The sequence below is a fragment of the Gopherus evgoodei genome, chromosome 1 (assembly GCF_007399415.2).
Source record: "Gopherus evgoodei ecotype Sinaloan lineage chromosome 1, rGopEvg1_v1.p, whole genome shotgun sequence".
NCBI classification, from domain to species: Eukaryota; Metazoa; Chordata; order Testudines; family Testudinidae; genus Gopherus; species Gopherus evgoodei.
Genome location: NC_044322.1, coordinates 51,566,522 through 51,585,029, shown reverse-complemented (window position 1 = coordinate 51,585,029; position 18,508 = coordinate 51,566,522). Strand labels below are relative to the sequence as shown.

Here is an 18,508-nt window from a genome sequence, read left to right as displayed (position 1 = left end):
AACTCATGTTCAGATATTTGTCCATTGTGGCCACTAAATCCCCTTCAGAGTCCCTGCTTTCAGAGTGCAGTCCCCCTTTCCTTGTTCCTAGACGGATAACTTTGCATTTGGCTGCATTAAGAGTAGGACTGGCAGAATTCTATTTTTTTTAATAATTTCAACAAATAATAATGTTTGTTTTTTAAGCATTTTTTTATGTTTTGTCCATTTAAATTGTCACCATTATGGGAAATTATGGAGGGTCAGACAATGGGGGAATCAGATAATTATTTAATGACAGTAGGTGTTGAGATATAAAAAGTTAAAGTTTTATAACTGTTAAAACATACATTGTCAACATCACATGTCAAAATCTACCAGGTAAAAAATCCTTAAATTAAACTCGAATTAGTTCTCAAGCAGCACTTTCTTACTTTATGTAGGCGTAAATTTTGATTGTTAAGGGAAATATTTTTTGCTGGTGTGTGTGTGTGTGTATGGTGAAATTGACGTTTCCCAACATTTACTGATTAAAAAATGAATCCTTCCAAGCCTAATTAAGATGGGTTTTGTTTGAATGAATCCAGTTTACCTAAGGATCCAGATAGTTCTGTATGACTGCCCTCTTCTAACATTATTTACCAGTCTGCCAATGTTTCTGTCATCTGCAAATTTGATCATAGCTGATCTTATATTTACTTCGGACCTCTTACCGATCCCTGAAGAACCCCACTTGAACAGTCTCATCGGATTATGATTTCCCGTTGAAGATTTTTTTTTGAGATCTGTCACTTAGACAGTTCTAAGTCCATTTAACATGGGCTGTATTGAAATTATACAATGATATTTTTTTAAGGGGAATGTCATGTACTAAGTCAAGCACTTTGCAAAAATCTAAGTATGTTACGTCTATGTGATTTCCTTTATCAACTGAACTTGTAATCTCCTCAAAGAATGAAATCAGGTTTGTTTGACAAGACCTATTCTGCTTAAGACCATGTTGAATGGCAATAATGATAGTCCTATCCTTTAATTCTTTATTAATTAAATTTCATACCAGTAACTAAACTAAACTTTGATGATGTTTGTTACATCACATGCAGCATTGTTTGGCAGGAAAATCTCTTCTCTCTTTTAAGAGCAAAGCAGATTCTGTTCTTTGTTTCTTTCCCTTTGCCATCTCATTTTTCTGTTTCTCTCCACCTCCCCTGGTATTTGTAGGTTGCCTCTGTTCTTCCCTCTGCATTTCCTTCCCTGCAGTAGTTCCCACGCCCTGTGGGTTTCACTCCCACCTGCTTCTTGGTTTGGACGAGTATTGTGAGTGACTCAAGGATGTTCAGAATAGATTGTTAATTATGTATAGTACTAGATGCTTTCCAGTTAAATAAAAATGAATAGCCGCAAAGAGCCTGTAATCACTTACATGTGTGCTTAACTTTCTGTGCCTGAATAGTCATACTGTATTTAGTGGAGAGCACATTCAAAAATGTTTGCAGGATTGAGGCCTAAATAAAGACATAACTTTATGAGGGAAGAGGAATTGTAGGAGGAATGTGGCAACAAGATAAAGAATTCGCTCACTGCATGTATCTGGTTAGTTGTACTATTTTTATTCTTTGTTTTATTCCTGATTATAATTTTTATGCATATGCATGAAAGGGGGATTCATGTACACAAGACAAAAGGATAATAAATATTTTATTAATGTTGAGATAGGTGCTAGTAGTGAGAATTGGGAGCCTCAGTTGTGTTTGGCCTGTAGAAACGCACAGGAAGACATGATCCTTTGGGTGGGCGCGCCCTTTTAAAAAACCACCAAAACCAAAACCATTTACTATCTTATTAAAGACAAGTGGATGTATCACAAAATAGGAGGGAAGGGAAGAGAGGACATTGCCAAAGACAAATAATCTTGCATTGTTATTAGTTTTAATTCTTAGTTGCACTTAGAATATTATATTGATCAGAGGATTGCAGATGAGACACAGTTGGCCTTGTACACATGGAGATTTTCTTATTCTTCCATTGTTTCACTAGCATTGTCACTAGTGTAGAGTGACCACTGGTTTGTCTACTACTGTGTCATGCAGACATCATCAGTGTGATGCTAGTAAATGATGAGGAAATTGAACAAAAAGCTTAGTGTGGTGTGAACAAACAAACCACCTTGCTTTCAAGGCTTCTGAAGAAAAATGTGAGCAGATACTTATACAATCAATAGAAAAGAATATTTGCTTTTCAGTCTTTGCATATTCCCCATAAATATTGAGCCATTCAAAGCACTTTTACTTAATATATTGTATTTTCTCCTCTTTTACAGGCTGGCTGACCCTTTAAGGTAAGCTGGTCTCTGCCTGGCCCATGGCCTAGTAGTTACCTTCAGCGTTGTTCATGATTAGCCACATAGGGGCAATTAGTGGTCCCAGCTGGGTGTGATGGAAGTAGAGTGACTGACCCCAGCTATGGAGGACTGTTTAAATAGAGCTGATCTCAGTGGCAGGAGAGACTGTAGAGAAGGTAGGACTCTCCTGCAGGAAGGAAAACCCATGGGGAGAAAAGTAGGCTCCTGTGGGGGAGCCCTGAGATGTAGATCAGGAAGATCCCTAAGGGAAGCTGCCAGAGTCGCTGGTGAAGGGAGGCAGTAGGTAGGGGAATCCTGCTGGGGAAGAAGCAAGATAAGACAAGCTCTGCAGGGGCCAGGATAAGAGGTCAAGAAGCAGAGAGCTTCACTGAAACCCAAGAGGGGTATAAGAACTATCAATCGGGGCATCTGATTTGGACTTTCATTTGGATCTTTTGTTACCCTACGAGGGGACTGAATTTTGTGAGTTATCTGGAGAGCTGTGCCAGGGAAGACTTGGTGAGAAGCAGAGGTGCTTGGGATGAGGACTCCTTGCAACATCAGAGCCTTCTACAAGTGGTGAGTATGTGACTTTACAGCCACCGTCTTAATTTTTTCCTCCTTCAAGGGACAACTCTTTAAACTTTTAATTTCACTAAAGAAATGAGGCCAAATTCTGTTCTGACACTGATGCAACTGAGAGTGGCCCACGAACACTGTAAGTCCTGAGCTCGTAAGGTGTAAGCATCTTCTGTCATGATGTGTGGAATCCAAAAAGCTACTACTACAGATGCAAACAGGCTTCCACACAGCTTCAATTTCAGCTTTATCTCCTCTCTTTACCAGGGACCTTGCCTTATCTTGAACTTCATAGGATACACAAATATTTAGTGGCTGACTAATATTACGGCAAGCAGACATATCACTACACCAGCTGCCAGGTGCAGATGTCCTCTCCTCCCACATTTCTAGCTCATGTAACTGCTGGCTAAATAGTATTATTATGTTTCCCTCTAATGGCTGAGCCTAGTAACTATTACAGCCTGTTTATACAGTAGCAGGGACTACTTGTTAGCTCAAGTGATAAAGATCAGTGCTTTTTGGATCTGAAAGTCCCAGGTTCTAATCCTGTTGACAAAACTTACTGAGTAAATTACAAAATGGTGGCCTGGTTGGGGACTTCACTCCTGTGGCTGTCAGATACTTGGGAAGAGCTTCTTCCAATGCAGGGTTTATTATGCTAACAAAGCATGCGGAAAGGAACTCTGCTCACACATTTTCAATCCTTGAACAACTTAAAAGGCCTCATTTATACGTGCAAATGCACTTAGTTTTCTACAATGCTGGGTGTGCTTTGCCCTTTCTAGTTCTTTTTTTAATTTGCAATAATACAAGAGCAGATTCAACCTGATGAAATTTACATTCTGATGAATGGACGTTTCCTTGAGGGGTTGGATGCTGGGTTCTTTAAGATGACATCTTTACCTTGCAGTCCTCACGTTGTTCTTTGAAGGTAGCCAACAGGGAAAGAAATGTAATTGCTCAATTAACAAATAAGATAGCTGCAAGTGTCACTGTCCCTAGTGATTCTCTCTGGTTTCCTGGAGAGAAGTAAAAGAAAAAGCAGGTAGATTCCAACGTTATGAGGCACGGGAGAGCTGAAAAATCCTTGCTATGGAGTGAAGTCATACCTTGCTCATGAGTGAGAGTTCCCATTACAGTTTCAACTTCCCCCTCAATCATGCTTGCACTTTCTGGTGCTTCTTTTGAGGTGCTAATTCAGCAATTGCGGACTGTGATGTTGCTTATTTGCTTGGCTGGGAGGATATGGAAAGAAAAAGAAGAGGTAGAATTCACATTCATAGAACCTTTTGAATTAACTGCCTCTGGCATTCGGTCAGCTTGGTTGACATCTATAGGTTCTGAGACCTCTATAGAGTTTTTGGCACGGTGTTCTGGCTTCAGCTACCACTGGAGCCTTGTGGACTGCATCCAGTTTCAGGATTATCTAGCAGCCTGTTGTGGTAATGGGGTAGGCTTGGCATCACCTTGTACTGTTAAAGGAGCTTGTGGGGTCTGTTCCTCGTAACTAGAAGAAAGAGGAATAATATATACAGCAAAGGGGAAGGATGTGAATCAGTCCTAAAGTGGTAGATTTTTCTCTTCCTTGCAAACAATCCTGTACAGCAACAGTCCTATAAGAACAGAGGAATTAGTTCCGTTGTCTCCTAGAACAACAGATGGCAAGTTGAGGCTTGAATTTCCCTTTATTCAGGATAGGCCATACGTAGGGTGGTGTTGGCAGCGTTCTTTAAAGTCAGGTATGTCCCTCAGGATAGTACGGTTGTGTTTTGGAGGAATGGGATAGGAGAGGAGGGCTTGGTGAGGATTATTAGCTAGATTCCCTTTCACACTGTAAGTTCAGTGGCCTTATTCTAAAGACCTATGTCTGACTCTGAAGTGAAGCTTTTATTACCGTGGTAGTTAACAGTCTCTTGTGGACAATCTGGAAAACAAGTGTGGTGTTTCAAAGAGGGATAGTCTCTGACAAGCCATTCCAGCAATTTCCCCAAGTACATGAAGAGTTTGGGAAAGGACTAATATGTGCATGTGCTTTAGAAAGGAGGTAGGGCAGGTGATTATTGTGATTTCGATGTATGTAACCCACACTTACACATAGTGGCTGTCTGTTCTCCTCTAGTGGCTGGACCACATAGCTCCAGGCTGTAATAGATTTATAGACCTCTAACAGCTAAATCATAGAGTTCAGGTGATAGAGGCTTTTGGCTCTAGACCTGTAAGTCTTGGCTTCAGTTCCTGTTGCTGGCTGCTCACCTGGTGCACTGTTACATGTGCTACTGCCTAATCCAAAAGACCCAGGTGGGTTAGCTCAAAGCCAGTAGTAGACTTGTGAATCTCTGTGAGGCACATACAGCTACAGTGTGATGGGTTTCACCTTGTGTGATGCTAACGGAGCTGAGATTGTCCGAGGCACTGGGTTAAATGCCATATTGCTGGAGGCAGGATATCCAGAGTAAGGAAATGGAATATTCTACATCAGTGTGCCAAAATCTCTGAACTTTTTTTAAACTTTCAGTCCACTCTCCAGGGTTGATTTAAATTGGAACTTGCATGCACAAGGATTCTGTCTGTATTGTCCATTCAAATGCATGTTGAAAACTTGCAGGGGAAATGTAGATGGTGGGCTTTTTTTAAATAGACTGTAGGATCATTTAAAACAACACTGTGCTGGGTGCTAGACTGACATCCCTGGAAACTGAAGTTTTCTACGCACACAACTGGGTCAAACTTGTTGCCTCAGTCCTGACCTTGAGGGAGTACCCCTAGGAGTGAGAGCGTAGTTTGGTCTCCATCACCATTCAGGCCTTGGCCTCTCTCAGGGCACTACAGGATTATTCTGATTTTACATAAACTGGTTTTGTAAAACAGTTTGTACAAAGTCGAGTGCATGTGGCCACACAAAGCACAATAATTCGGTGGTGTGCGTCCATGTACCGAGACTAGTGTCGATTTCTAGAGCGTTGCACTGTGGGTAGCTATCCCGTAGCTATCCCATAGTTCCTGCAGTCGCCCTCGCCCATTGGAATTCTGGGTTGAGATCCCAATGCATGATGGTGCAAAAACAGTGTCACGGGTGATTCTGGGTAAATGTCGTCATTCTTTCCTCCGTGAAAGCAACGGCAGACAATCATTTCGCGCCTTTTGTCCCTGGGTTGCCCTGGCAGACGCCATAACATGGCAACCATGGAGCCCGTTTAGCCTTTTGTCACTGTTACCATATGTGTACTGGATGCTGCTGACAGAGGCGGTACTGCAGTGCTACACAGCAGCATTCATTTGCCTTTGCAAGGCAGCAGAGATGGTTACTGTACCGTCTGCTGTGCCATTGTAAATTGGTGATGAGATGACAGTTATCAGTCATTCTGTACTGTCTGCTGTTGTCATGGGTGCTCCTGGCTGACCTTCGCTCAGGTCGGCTGGGGGTGCAAAGACAAAAATAGGAATGATCCCCCGGGTCATTCCCTCCTTTATGTTATATCTAAAAATAGAGTCAGTCCTGCCTAGAATATGGGGCTAGTGTACTAGAGAACCAGTGTATCAGAGAACCAGAGAGCACATCCGCTCCGTGTCAGATCCCACAGAAATGATGAGTTGCATGCCATTCTAGGGGTGCCCCTGCAACAACCCCACCTGTTGCTTCCCTCCTCCCCCAACCGTTGCAGGGCTACCGTTGCAGGGTCCCCTCATTTGTGTGATGAAGTAATAAAGAGTGCAGGAATAAGAAACACTGACTTTTTAGTGAGATAAAATGAGAGGGAGGCAGCCTCCAGCTGCTATGATAGTCCAAGCAGGACATTAAATGGTGGGGGGCAGAGGAGCCCAGCATCCTGCTGCTATGATAGTCCAGGCAGTACAGAATCTTTTCTTTAGACATGAAAGGGAGGGGGGGCTGATGGAGTTCAGCCCCCAGTTGCTATGATGAGGATGGTTACCAGCTGTTCTGTACCATCTGCTGGGAATAACCAGGAGTCATTCCTATTTTTACCCAGGCACCCCCGGCCGACCTCACCTGAGGCCAGCCAGGAGCACTCATGGGCTGATGACAAGGATGGCTACCAGTCCTACTGCACTGTACCTTCTGCCACCGGAGAGGGGAGAGGAAAGGATGCTGCTGTTCAGTGCCCCAGCACCGTGTCTACCAGCAGCATGCAGTAGACATACGGTGACATTGAAAAAAGTCAAGAAACGATTTTTTCCCCTTTTCTTTCACGGGGGGGGGGAAGGGGAGTAAATTGACGAGATATACCCTGAACCATCCTGGACAATGTGTTTGACCCTACAGGCACTGGGAGCTCAGCCAAGAATGCAAATGCTTTTCGGAGACTGCGGGGACTGTGGGATAGCTGGAGTCCTCAGTCCCCCCTCCCTTCCTCCATGAGCATCCATTTGATTCTTTGGCTTTCCGTAACGCTTGTCACGCAGCACTGTGCTGTGGACTCTGTATCATAGCCTGGAGATTTTTTTCAAAAGCTTTGGCATTTCATCTTCTGTAACGGAGGTCTGATAGAACAGATTTGTCTCCCCATACAGCGATCAGATCCAGTATCTCCCGTACGATCCATGCTGGAGCTCTTTTTAGATTTGGGACTGCATCACCACTTGTGCTGATCAGAGCTCCACCCTGGGCAAACAGGAAATGCAATTCAAAAGTTTGCGGGGCTTTTCCTGTCTACCTGACCACTGCATCCGAGTTCAGATTGCTTTCCAGAGCGGTTACAGTGGTGCACTGTGGGATACTGCCCGGAGGCCAATACCGTCGATTTGCGGCCACGCTAACCCTAATCTGATATGGCAATACTGATTTCAGCGCTACTCCTCTTGTCGGGGAGGAGTACAGAAACCGGTTTAAAGAGCCCTTTATATCGATATAAAGGGCCTTGTTGTGTGGACGGGTGCAGCGTTAAATCGGTTTAACACTGCTAAAATTGGTATATATGCGTAGTGTAGACCAGACCTCAAGCTGCCTATAGAAATAACAGCTGTTATGGTGTACCTGAGAGGTGGACAAGGCTACCCAGTCATCTTACACAGAACATCATTGAACAGTCAACAGGTTGTAATGAATTTCAGATGCTAGTAACCAGCCTTTACTGAGATCAGTAATCTAGATACAAAACTGTATCCCATTAGTCTAAGCCATCTAGAGCAGAATTATTTATCAGCCCAATTTGTGTCACAGGCGAGTTCTCAACTGGCTATAAACTAATTTTTTGACGCTGGTCTTTGGAAATACATAACAGATACCCCAGATGAGGAACACAACAAAAATAGCAGAGGAAGAAACTTTTAATTATAGGCTATTTCACCTCAGACTCTTGGCTTGGCATTTCTGATTTCAGTAACTTGCAGCCAGATAATACCAGGCCTGCGGGCAAGAGAGGCAAATTTAGATCTAAAATGAATGATCTGCTTCATAATCAGATGCAGCCAAGGTAAGAGCTCATCAGCGATGAGTTATTTAGGTGGAGATAGGGTCAAGTGAATGCACTGTATCTAGGATGACACCAAATGGATTCCAGTCACTTCAGGACATGACAAGTAGACTACTTCTTCCAGTGGCTGAAAGGCACTTTATGAAAGGTTATTGTATAAGTGGCAAGGGGAATTCAGGTATAGATGTGAATGATCAAGGGTACAATTTCCCACGTCTCATTGGCACCAGGCTAACAGGTGGCAAGTATCATACTCAGGTTGTAGCCTATAAGCAATGTTACTTTGTGTGAAGGGCAAATTAAGTGCTCTCTTGGGCTGTGCAAATATGGTATCCAAATATGATGAATGCGCAGCTATTGCTTTGAAGTTTTGTTGGGGTTTTTCCTTTCTCTGACTTGGGGTCCAATAATAAATATGGGGGTTAGAAACCAGAAATCTGTAGATAGCGGTATATGGTCTCAGATGCCTAGCAAATGGTTGCAGTGACGCTTCACAGTTTGACTTCTGAGGCACCTGCCATGCTTTTGGGAGCAGTACAAATAATTAATAATCCTTTGATCTTATGAATAATATTTATCACTATAACTTACACTTCACTAAGACCTTTCATCCCAAATAATCCGAAATAATTTTACTGCCTCTATGTACCTGTACAGGCCTCGTTCACCCACTAGTGAAATGCAGCCACCTCTGGGGTGGAATGTGGCAGTCATGCTCCACCTATAACACTGCATGGGAGTTCTTGCTAGGTTGAGAACGTCCATTCTTGTCTACAGGGTGAATTTTTCATTACTCAGGTTTGGATTTGGTTAGGAACCCATGGCTACTGGGAGTGGGAACCCAGAAATAGGTTTTTTGTTTGTTTTAATTTTCAATTCTTCTGAGAGGTGCTAGGACAACAGTCTCTGGAGACAAAACGAAAACCCCAGGTGACTCTAGTGTGATTAATCAGTTGTCAAAGCCTGAGTCATTATTTATCTCATCCAGTAGGTGAGGCTGTGGATTTTTCCCCCTCTTGGGTGTGTTAATTTGCTAAACTGAAATAGTCCCATGGTTTACACAAGTCTACATAAGCATAAATCTGGCAGAGGGCCCCGAGTTAGAAAGTCCAACCAGAGAGACTCTGCAGTAGTAGAAATTTGGCTGACAAAGTAGGCAGGATGTGATGAATCAGCAGCTCACCTTCATAGTCTTGGCTTTTGAGACCACTGTGGAGCACTGGCTGTAAACTCCAGCTGTGCCCACGCAGAGGGACTCCAAGAAAGGGTGTGTCTGAAATGTCACCTGCCCTCCCTTTCGGTGAATTGTCCTGGGATTCAAGGGGCCTTGTTGGGAAGGGAGAATTGGCTTCAGTGAATCTTGCCAATGTTTATAGCTGTCTTGATCCTCTGGGGGGAAAAAACAATGGATGGTCAACAGAAGAGCTGGCTAAAAAATCTGGGGTGGGAGGGGAAGTATCCCAAAGACTCTGTTATCAAACTTTTTTTCTTCTTTAAAAAAATATTCTGAACTTTGAAATTCAGAGTTTGGTTTTCTTCTTTTTCTTTTTCTCAAAAACTTCCAGGAGCCCTAGCGTGATACCTGCTCCTAGACCAACCGAACTTACTTTTATATATATATAAAGCATACAGGCGTTCCTTTTCTCAGGTGCTGCAATGGCATACTCTTTGCTGCAATGTGTTACTTTCATTCTGTGGCAGGACTGCAACACCAAGGGCTGCTGAAAGCTGTAGATGTGAATGTGAACTCACGCTCTGTTACACGGAGTGGACCATACAAGTAAGTAAAATGGAGCTGTGTGTTTCTCTGCCTATAGTTAGATTGAAAACTCCTAGGGATAGAGACCATGTCAAACCCATGTAAGGGGGATCCTGCAGTGACCTAACTGATATAGACTCTCATATTCCATAGAGACTCTTCGCTGGCAGCATAGCAAGGAAAGGGAGTTATTGAAAAGGGGCATGGTCAGGACATCCCAGCTTTACACTGATCAGGGACTAGGTTTTTGTTTGTTACAGCTTAATGTATGCTAGAGCAGCCTTCAGTCTGCTCTAGCACAGCTCAGGATGCAAGGAGCACCCAGGGCAGCGCAAATCAGAGCTTTAAGCCTGTATTGCACACTGCAGCAGTAGCTCTTTTATTATACACATTACCCTCTGCTATGCATTTTAGAATATCCAAGTATTTGGCCTTGCTTGTTCTTTCTTACCTGGACAGTGTCATGAACATCAGCAGCCCTATAAAAATAGCCACCTATGGAGATGTGCATTGTATTTGTATGAATGTCAGTGAGAACAACACAGCTCCACCCTTGAACACCCTTTAGAAAAGTGTACAGGAAAACACTGGAGAACTGGAAACATTTGCCATAAATCAATTTGTGCTATATTAACTGATTCAGAAAATTAGCAACATTTTACTTGCTGTGAATATTTCTAGCAACCTTCTGCTTACCCGGCAGAGGCCACGTAGGAGTGTGTGTGGGGAAAACATCTTGCGAAGATGTGGTCAGCCTCTTTTTTGCTAAAATAGAGATGTCTAGTATTTAGCAGCAGCACTTTGTGGTGGACGGACCTCTCCAGGGGCCTCCAAAATGGCGTCACTCAACTAAGCCATGTCGCTTAGCACTGAGGTTCCAAACGGCTTCTTAAAACCTTGAAAAAGGGACTAGATATGTAGGTTTGTTTCTGTTTGTAACTCTTTCAATGGTCTCTATGGAGCAATAATTGAAATATTATCGCTTTTCTCCACATAATTTGCACGTAATATAACTGCTAAATAGATCCTTTCTCCACAACGCTCAGAAAAGGCGGCTGCTGCTGCAAGGATTGGAACTTCACACATGAGCTCAAGTGTGACTTTCCTCCCCAACACGCTCTTTTGCATACATTATGTTTTTACAGTTTATGTGTCTAATTAGCACTAGAAGCAATACTAAGTGAGAGAACCAATAAACCAGTTGGGTGGGGTGGAAGCTGGGAATGTCAGGACACTTCTTTTCTCTCTCTCTCTCTCTTTTTGGGTACAGGAAACTTGCTCTAATTACATGGTGGAGGTGCAGTGCGTGTATGGAGTCAAATGTTGATTAATGTTAATTTTAGAGTAAACAGAGACAGGAAAGGCCGATGTGCTCCACAGCTAAAAATACCCCCTAGTTGAGAGACATGGCATCTGTGGATTTACAACCCAGTAATTATTTGTGAATAATGATTAGCTGCTCTCATATAATTAACCTGTGGGGCTTGAGCCAGGGCTGCTATCCTTGGAGACACTGATCAATACGGTCCTTCAGACCACAAAGCTTAATCCAGAAACACCCCTAAACCTAGGCAGGCTTCCTTTCCTCGCCTATAACTAATAGCTAGCTACTCTGCAGTATAGGAGTAGGATTGTTCAGTAAGGCAGGACCATTTCACAAACATTGAGGAAGCTGCAGACATTTGTCTTGTTGCTGGGGGACGATCTAAAAATTCATACATAGCGTACAATGCAGTTTAACTAGAGATGTAGGAACTGGGTCCATGCAAATCATCATCCCTTGCCTCATCCTCCACACATATGCTGTACCACATGGGTTTAATATGACACTGATTGTAAATCAGAATGCTGATGTTTTAGATCTGATTAGCATAAGATGAATAGACATCAAGGCCAGAAGGGACCACTGGGATCTAGTCTGACCTGCTGAATGACACAGGCCACAGAGTTTCACCAAATGATTCGCGCATCAACCCCACACTTTCTGGTTGAACTACAACATGTCTGCTGGAAAGACATCTGATCTTCACTTGGTGTAGACCTGGGCAAGTCGTGTGCTGGTGATTTTCAAATTTTCTTAGCAGCCAGATGTGCATTTGGGCAGCTGGTTTTGGATGCTCGGTAAGACAGGAAGCTTGCAATACAGTATTGCACCAATCTTAGATATCTGAAAATCAGGTCAAATGTTCAGTTCCTTGAGGCCTCTGGGCATTCAGGCATCAGCTGTACAGCCAGCCAGAGGATCTTCAAAATCCTACTGTCACCCATGATATTATGTCAAAGCTCTTCCCTTGGCTTGAAAATGTCATACCTTCCCTCCCCCAGCCACATCCAAATCAGCTGAGACATTTCAGAAGTCCTTGCATGGGACACCAATGGCCTACCATGTCTACACCTACACTGACAGAGATGTCAGAGGGTGGTGTTTATGGCCACCCATACAATGAAAGAAGGGAGCAAGAGGAGATGCTGAAGAAACAGGAGACTTACCAGAAGGAGAACCGGCTGATCACAAATTCCTGAAAACCATTGGAGGAAGGAGTGGGTGAAGGGGATCAAAAAGCAGAAAAATTGAGGATAAAAATAGTAAAGAAGCCTTTGGATCTGACAAGATAATAAGGTAATAAGTAACAGTTAGCATGGATTTATCAAGAACAAATCATGTCAAACCAACCTGAGAACTTTCTTGGACAGGGTAACAAGCCTTGTGGGTAGCAGGGAAGCAGTAGATGTGGTATATCTTGACTTTAGTAAGGCTTTTGATACTGTCTTGCATGACCTTCTCAAACAAACTAGACAAATGCAACATAGATGGAGGTACTATAAGTGGGTGCAAAACTGGCTGGAAAATCGTTCTGAGAGAGTAGTTATCAGTGGTTTACAGTCATGGTGGAAGGGCATAATGAGTGCGGTCCCGCAGAGATCAGTTTTGGGTCTGGTTCTGTTCAATAGCTTCATCAATGATTTAGATAATGGCATAGAGAGTACACTTATAAAGTTTGTGGACGATACCAAGCTGGGAGAAGTTGAAAGTGCTTTGGAGAATAGGATTAAAATTCAGAAGGATCTGGACAAACTGGAGCAATGGTCTGAAGTAAATGGAATGAAATTTAATAAGGACAAATGCAAAGTACTCCACTTAGGAAGGAATAGTCAGTTGCATGCATACAAAATTGGAAATGACTGCCTAGGAAGGAGTACTGCAGAAAGGGATCTGGGGGTCATAGTGGACCATAAGCTAAATATGAGTCAACAGTATAACACTGTTGCAAAAAAAGCAAACATCATTCTGGGATGCATTAGCAGGGGTGTTGTAAGCAAGACATAAGAAGTAATTCTTCTGTTCTTTTCCATGCTGATTATGCCTTAACTAGAGTATTGTGTCCAGTTCTGGATGCCACATTTCAGGAAAGATGTGGATAAACTGGGGAAAGTCCAGAGATGAGCTACAAAAAGGATTAAAGGTCTAGAAAACATAACCTATGAGGGAACATTGGAAAAATTGGGTTTCTTTAGTCTGTAAAAGAGAAGACTGAGAAGGGACATAACAGTTTTCAAGAACATGAAAAGTTGTCACAAGGGGTGAGAAAAATTGTTCTTCTTAACCACTGATGGTAGGACAAGAAGCAATGGGCTTAAATTGCAGCAAGAGAAGTTTAGGTTGGACATTAAGAAAAACTTCTTAACCATCAGGACGGCTAAGCACTGGAATAAATTGCCTAGGGAGGTTGTGGAATCTCCATCACTGGAGTTTTTTAAGATCAGGTTAGACAAACACCTGTCAGGAATGGTCTAGATAATACTTAGTCCTGCCATTAATACAGAGGACTGGACTAGATGACTTCTTGGAGTCCCTTCCAGTCCTATGATTCTATAAAGAGGTTAAGTATCAGAGGGGTAGCCATTTTAGTCTGGGTCTATAAAAGCAGCAAAGAGTCCTGTGGAACCTTATAGACTAACGGACATATTGGAGCATGAGCTTCCGTGGGTGAATACCCACTTCGTCGGATGCATGTAGAGGAAATTTCCAGGGGCAGGTGTATTGCTTGCATATATATACCTGTCCCTGGAAATTTCCACTACATGCATATGACGAAGTGGGTATTCACCCACGAAAGCTCATGCTCCAAAACGTCTGTTAGTCTATAAGGTGCCACAGGATTCTTTGCTGCTTATAAAGAGGTTAGGAGTTAGGAAAGGATGGAGTCAAAGGATTGCAAAATTGAGCTAACACTATTGGTGACTGTCCTCGAAAACATAATTCTATGGGTAGATTTGTACCCATGTGTCTTGTGTGGAACCCGTGAGTTGCACTCAAGTTCTGAAACCTTAGAAACTCCAGATGTGACACATGAGCATCATTTGACACACATGCCAAATCCACCTGTGTTTTTTAGTGTAGATAGATTGTGTTGTTTTAAACTGCTGCTGAATAAATGTCCAGTTAATTGGACAGTGCTTTGTTTGCTTTTCCAGTATATGATATCCATCAGATCTGATCAGAAACAACTCATGCACAGTTTTGCGTGTATTTCTTAGAAATTGAAATAAGACTAATATATTTGTTTGAGAACAGATGTTCATAATGCTGCTACCCATGACCTGGTTGCTTTGATAGTCCATGCCGGGAAGCTTCTCTTTGTACTTTGTATCTGAAGTGCTTCTGGTTGGCAGAGTTTCTTGATCAGGGATGAGCACTTTTTTATGTTCTTCCATCAGAAAATGGGGGTACCAGTTGTTCATATAATCATAGAACTGGAAGTTTTTCCTAATGTCCAACCTAAACTGCCCTTGTTTCAATTTAAGCACATTTCTTCTTGTCCTATCCTCAGAGGTTAAGAAGAACAATTTTTCTCCTTCCTCCTCGTAACAACCTTTTATGTACTTGAAAACTATTATCATGTTCTCTCTGTCTTCTCTTCTCCAGACTAAAGAAACCCAATTTTTCCAATCTTCCCTCACAGGTCATGTTTTCTAGACCTTTAATCATTTTTGTTGTTCTTCTCTGGACTTTCTCCAATTTGTCCACATTTTTTCTGAAATGTGGTTCCCAGAACTGGACACAATACTCCAGCTGAGGTCTAATCAGTGTGAAATATAGCAGAAGAATTAATTCTCACAACACTCCTTTTAATACATCCCAGAATGTTTGCCTTTTTTTGCAACAGCATTACACTCTTGACTCATATTTAGCTTGTGATACACTATGACCCCCCAGATCCCTTTCTGCAATACTCCTTCCTAGGCAGTCATTTCCCATTTTGTATGTGTACAAATGATTGTTCCTTCCTAAGTGAAGTAGTTTGCATTTGTCCTTATTAAATTTCACCCTATTTACTTCAGACCATTTCTCCAATTTGTCCAGATCATTCTGAATTTTAATCCTATCCTCCAAAGCACTTAAAATCCCTCCCATCTTGGTATCATCCGCAAACTTTATAAGTGTACTCTCTATGCCATTATCTAAATCACTGATGAAGATATTGAACAGAACCAGACCCAGAACCGATCCCTGTGGGACCCCACTCATTATGCCCTTCCAGCATGACTGCAAACCACTGATAATTACTTTCTGGAATGATTTTCTAACAGTTATGCACCCACCTTATAGTAGATCTATCAAGTTGTATTTCCCTAGTTTGTTTATGAGAAGGTCATGCAAGACAGTATCAAAAGCCTTACTAAAGTCAAGACATACCACATCTATCGCTCCCTCCTCCACCGTTCACAGGGCTTGTTACCCAGTCAAAGAAAGCTCTCAGGTTGGTTTGGCATGATTTGTTCTTGACAAATCCACGCTGACTGTTATTTATCACCTTTTTATCTTCTAGGTGTTTGCAAATTGATTGCTTAATTATTTGCTCCATTATTTTTCTGGATACAGAAGTTAAGCTGACTGATCTGTAATTCCCCGGGTTGTCCTTTTTCCTCTTTTTATAGATGGGCACTACATTTTCCCTTTTCTGGTCTTCTGGAATGTCTTCTGTCTTCCATGACTTTTCAAAGATAATTGCTAATGGTTCAGATATCGCCTCAGTCAGCTCCTTGAGAATTCCAGGATGCATTTTACCAGTCTCTGGTGATTTGAAAACATCTAACTTATCTAAGTAATTTTTGACTTGTTCTTTCCCTATTCCCTCTGTCCCCCTCAGAATAGTCTCCAGTCACCACTATCCTATGTTTTCCTCCTGTGAGTAGTGGCTGTGATTCTCCCAGCCTTGTGTACATGGCTTCTCCTCTTCAACCTTTGGGAGTGATTCCTCTTTACTCAATGCCAAGACTGCCTTGCATAACTAGTCTCAGCATTTTGTTACTCATCTGCTTCATGAAACATGATCACTGTCCCACTAGAAAGCCCACTAGGCTTTTTATTACATTTTATAAATGTGCCTGCTTGTTGTCTTATTCCAGTTGATTCAGTTTCTAGATAGCAAGGCAGGAAACAATTATTCCATTCTTTTTTTTTTAAAGAAATTCTGTTTGGATCCCTTGAAGTTTCTCTCCATTTTAGTTTCTGAAAGAATTTAAAGCATTTTGTGGTTATGCTATAATAATACCATGTCTAAAGTAGAGTGGATGGCATACCACAGAATAAAATTCACTGGTTTTTGTGTGTTAGCTGTAACAATCATACTTACAGTCGTTAGATAATTTAAAGCCTTTCTTTTCCCTCATGTTTTGTTGCCCGTAACTCTTTGAATGTAAGTATCTTGACGACAAGACAAGCACCATCTGTATGTTATCCACTCTTTTCTAGTGTTTTTATATAACTTCATATTGCGTTCAAATTGTCTCTCTAATGGTGGCAAAATCGATAATCTTGATGTATCATGGTTTAGGCTTGGAAGGATTAGATTTTTATCAGTAAATGTCTTTAACCGTACACCTACAAATTGACTGAAAAATATCTGCATCAATGATGATCAATGTTTACAGACAGGCATAGTGAGAAAAATGCTGTCTGAGAACATAGATTGGTTAAGGATATTTACTTTATATATATGACTTAATGTTGACAATATTGTGGAGTTTTTTAATGGTTATGAAGCTTATATTTTTGAATCTGAACATTTGCCATTAAATAATTGTCTGATCTTCCAATCATTTTGTCCAGCTGTGAAAATCAAATTCTGCCAAGCCTATTCATGATGTATCCTCAGAGTGACAGCCAGCAGCTTAGTTTGTTCTGCTGCAGTTGTCTAAAAATCCTTTTACAGCAGTTTTAAGCTGCTAATTGGTAGAACCAATTGTTAAGTGATATATCAGACATTTAAGAAATACATCTTAAGGGCTGCAGTTCCCACACTTGGAAAACACTGAGGCACCAAATATGATACTGAAAACTATCAGTAATTAACTACTATATGTACCTGTTTTCCATTGATTACCATATATCTTTGTATATGAGTTCACTGGAATGTATCAGCAACGTTCTTTTCTCAGGGTTGTCAAAGGGATAAAAATTAAGTGTACATCTAGGAATTGTTATACTGGATAAGACAAGCAGTTTATCTAGTCAGGTATTCTGTCTCTGACAGTGTCCAGTATCAGATGCTTCAAGAAATTGAAATGGAATCACTTGCCCATAGGCGGTTGATTTTTAGTTCATGCCCTGAAGTGTGAGGGGTTTTCATCCTACACTGACACGTGAAGTAAATCCTCACTTCATCAAATCAGATCTATGTGATTAAAGTTCAAATGCGTCTACTCCTAAATACTTGTTTAAAGCAGCACCTACAGGCCTCAGTTCACTTTCAGCTCAGGCCCCACTTTGTTTTGTGCTGTACCTACACACAGCAAGAGACAATCCCTATCCTGAACAGCTTGCAAATTAAATAGACAAGAGACGCAAAGAATGAGAGTTTCATATCCACATTTTAGAGATGAGGAGCAGCAAAGGTAAGTGACAAGTCCAGGGACTCAGAGAAAGTCAATAGCAGAGCTGCAAACTGAACACTGGTCTCCTGAAGTCCAGTCAAGGGCTTTAACTACAAGACCATCTTTTCTCCTGAATTATGTAATTTGCCTTTGGATATTCATTAAACCCACAACTTTTTGGTCTATGGTGGCAGAGTAACTCCTCTACTAATCCCAAAAGTCCCTCTGGGATTTCTTCCATTCCCTCACCCAGCGCTTATTGATCTTGAATTTATTTATTTTTCGTTTCCCTTGTTTGTTTGCACACTACCTTAGTCTTTAAACACCAGTTTGGGGACAATCTCAGAACAAGTCCATATATACTTAGGCCTGTCTCAGTGCAGGGGACTGGACTAGCTGACCTGTTGAGGTCCCTCCCAGTCCTACATGTCTATGATTATCCAATCCTTTTCTTAGAGTGGGGAAAATATCTGGCTAGAGACAAAAGAAAGCTATGATTGTCTAAGGGTCTCATTTTGTTTTCAGTGTAATGATGTA

General features: G+C 41.8%; 1 long non-coding RNA gene across 1 annotated transcript; it reads left to right on the top strand.

The window, feature by feature from the left end:
- The first annotated feature begins 2,299 nt into the window (after window positions 1–2,299).
- On the top strand, window positions 2,300–10,114 carry LOC115645897. Its single transcript, XR_003998864.1, has 3 exons — window positions 2,300–2,317; window positions 2,791–2,899; window positions 10,036–10,114. It is a non-coding gene; the product is annotated as an uncharacterized LOC115645897 (long non-coding RNA).
- Window positions 10,115–18,508: the final 8,394 nt, after the last annotated feature.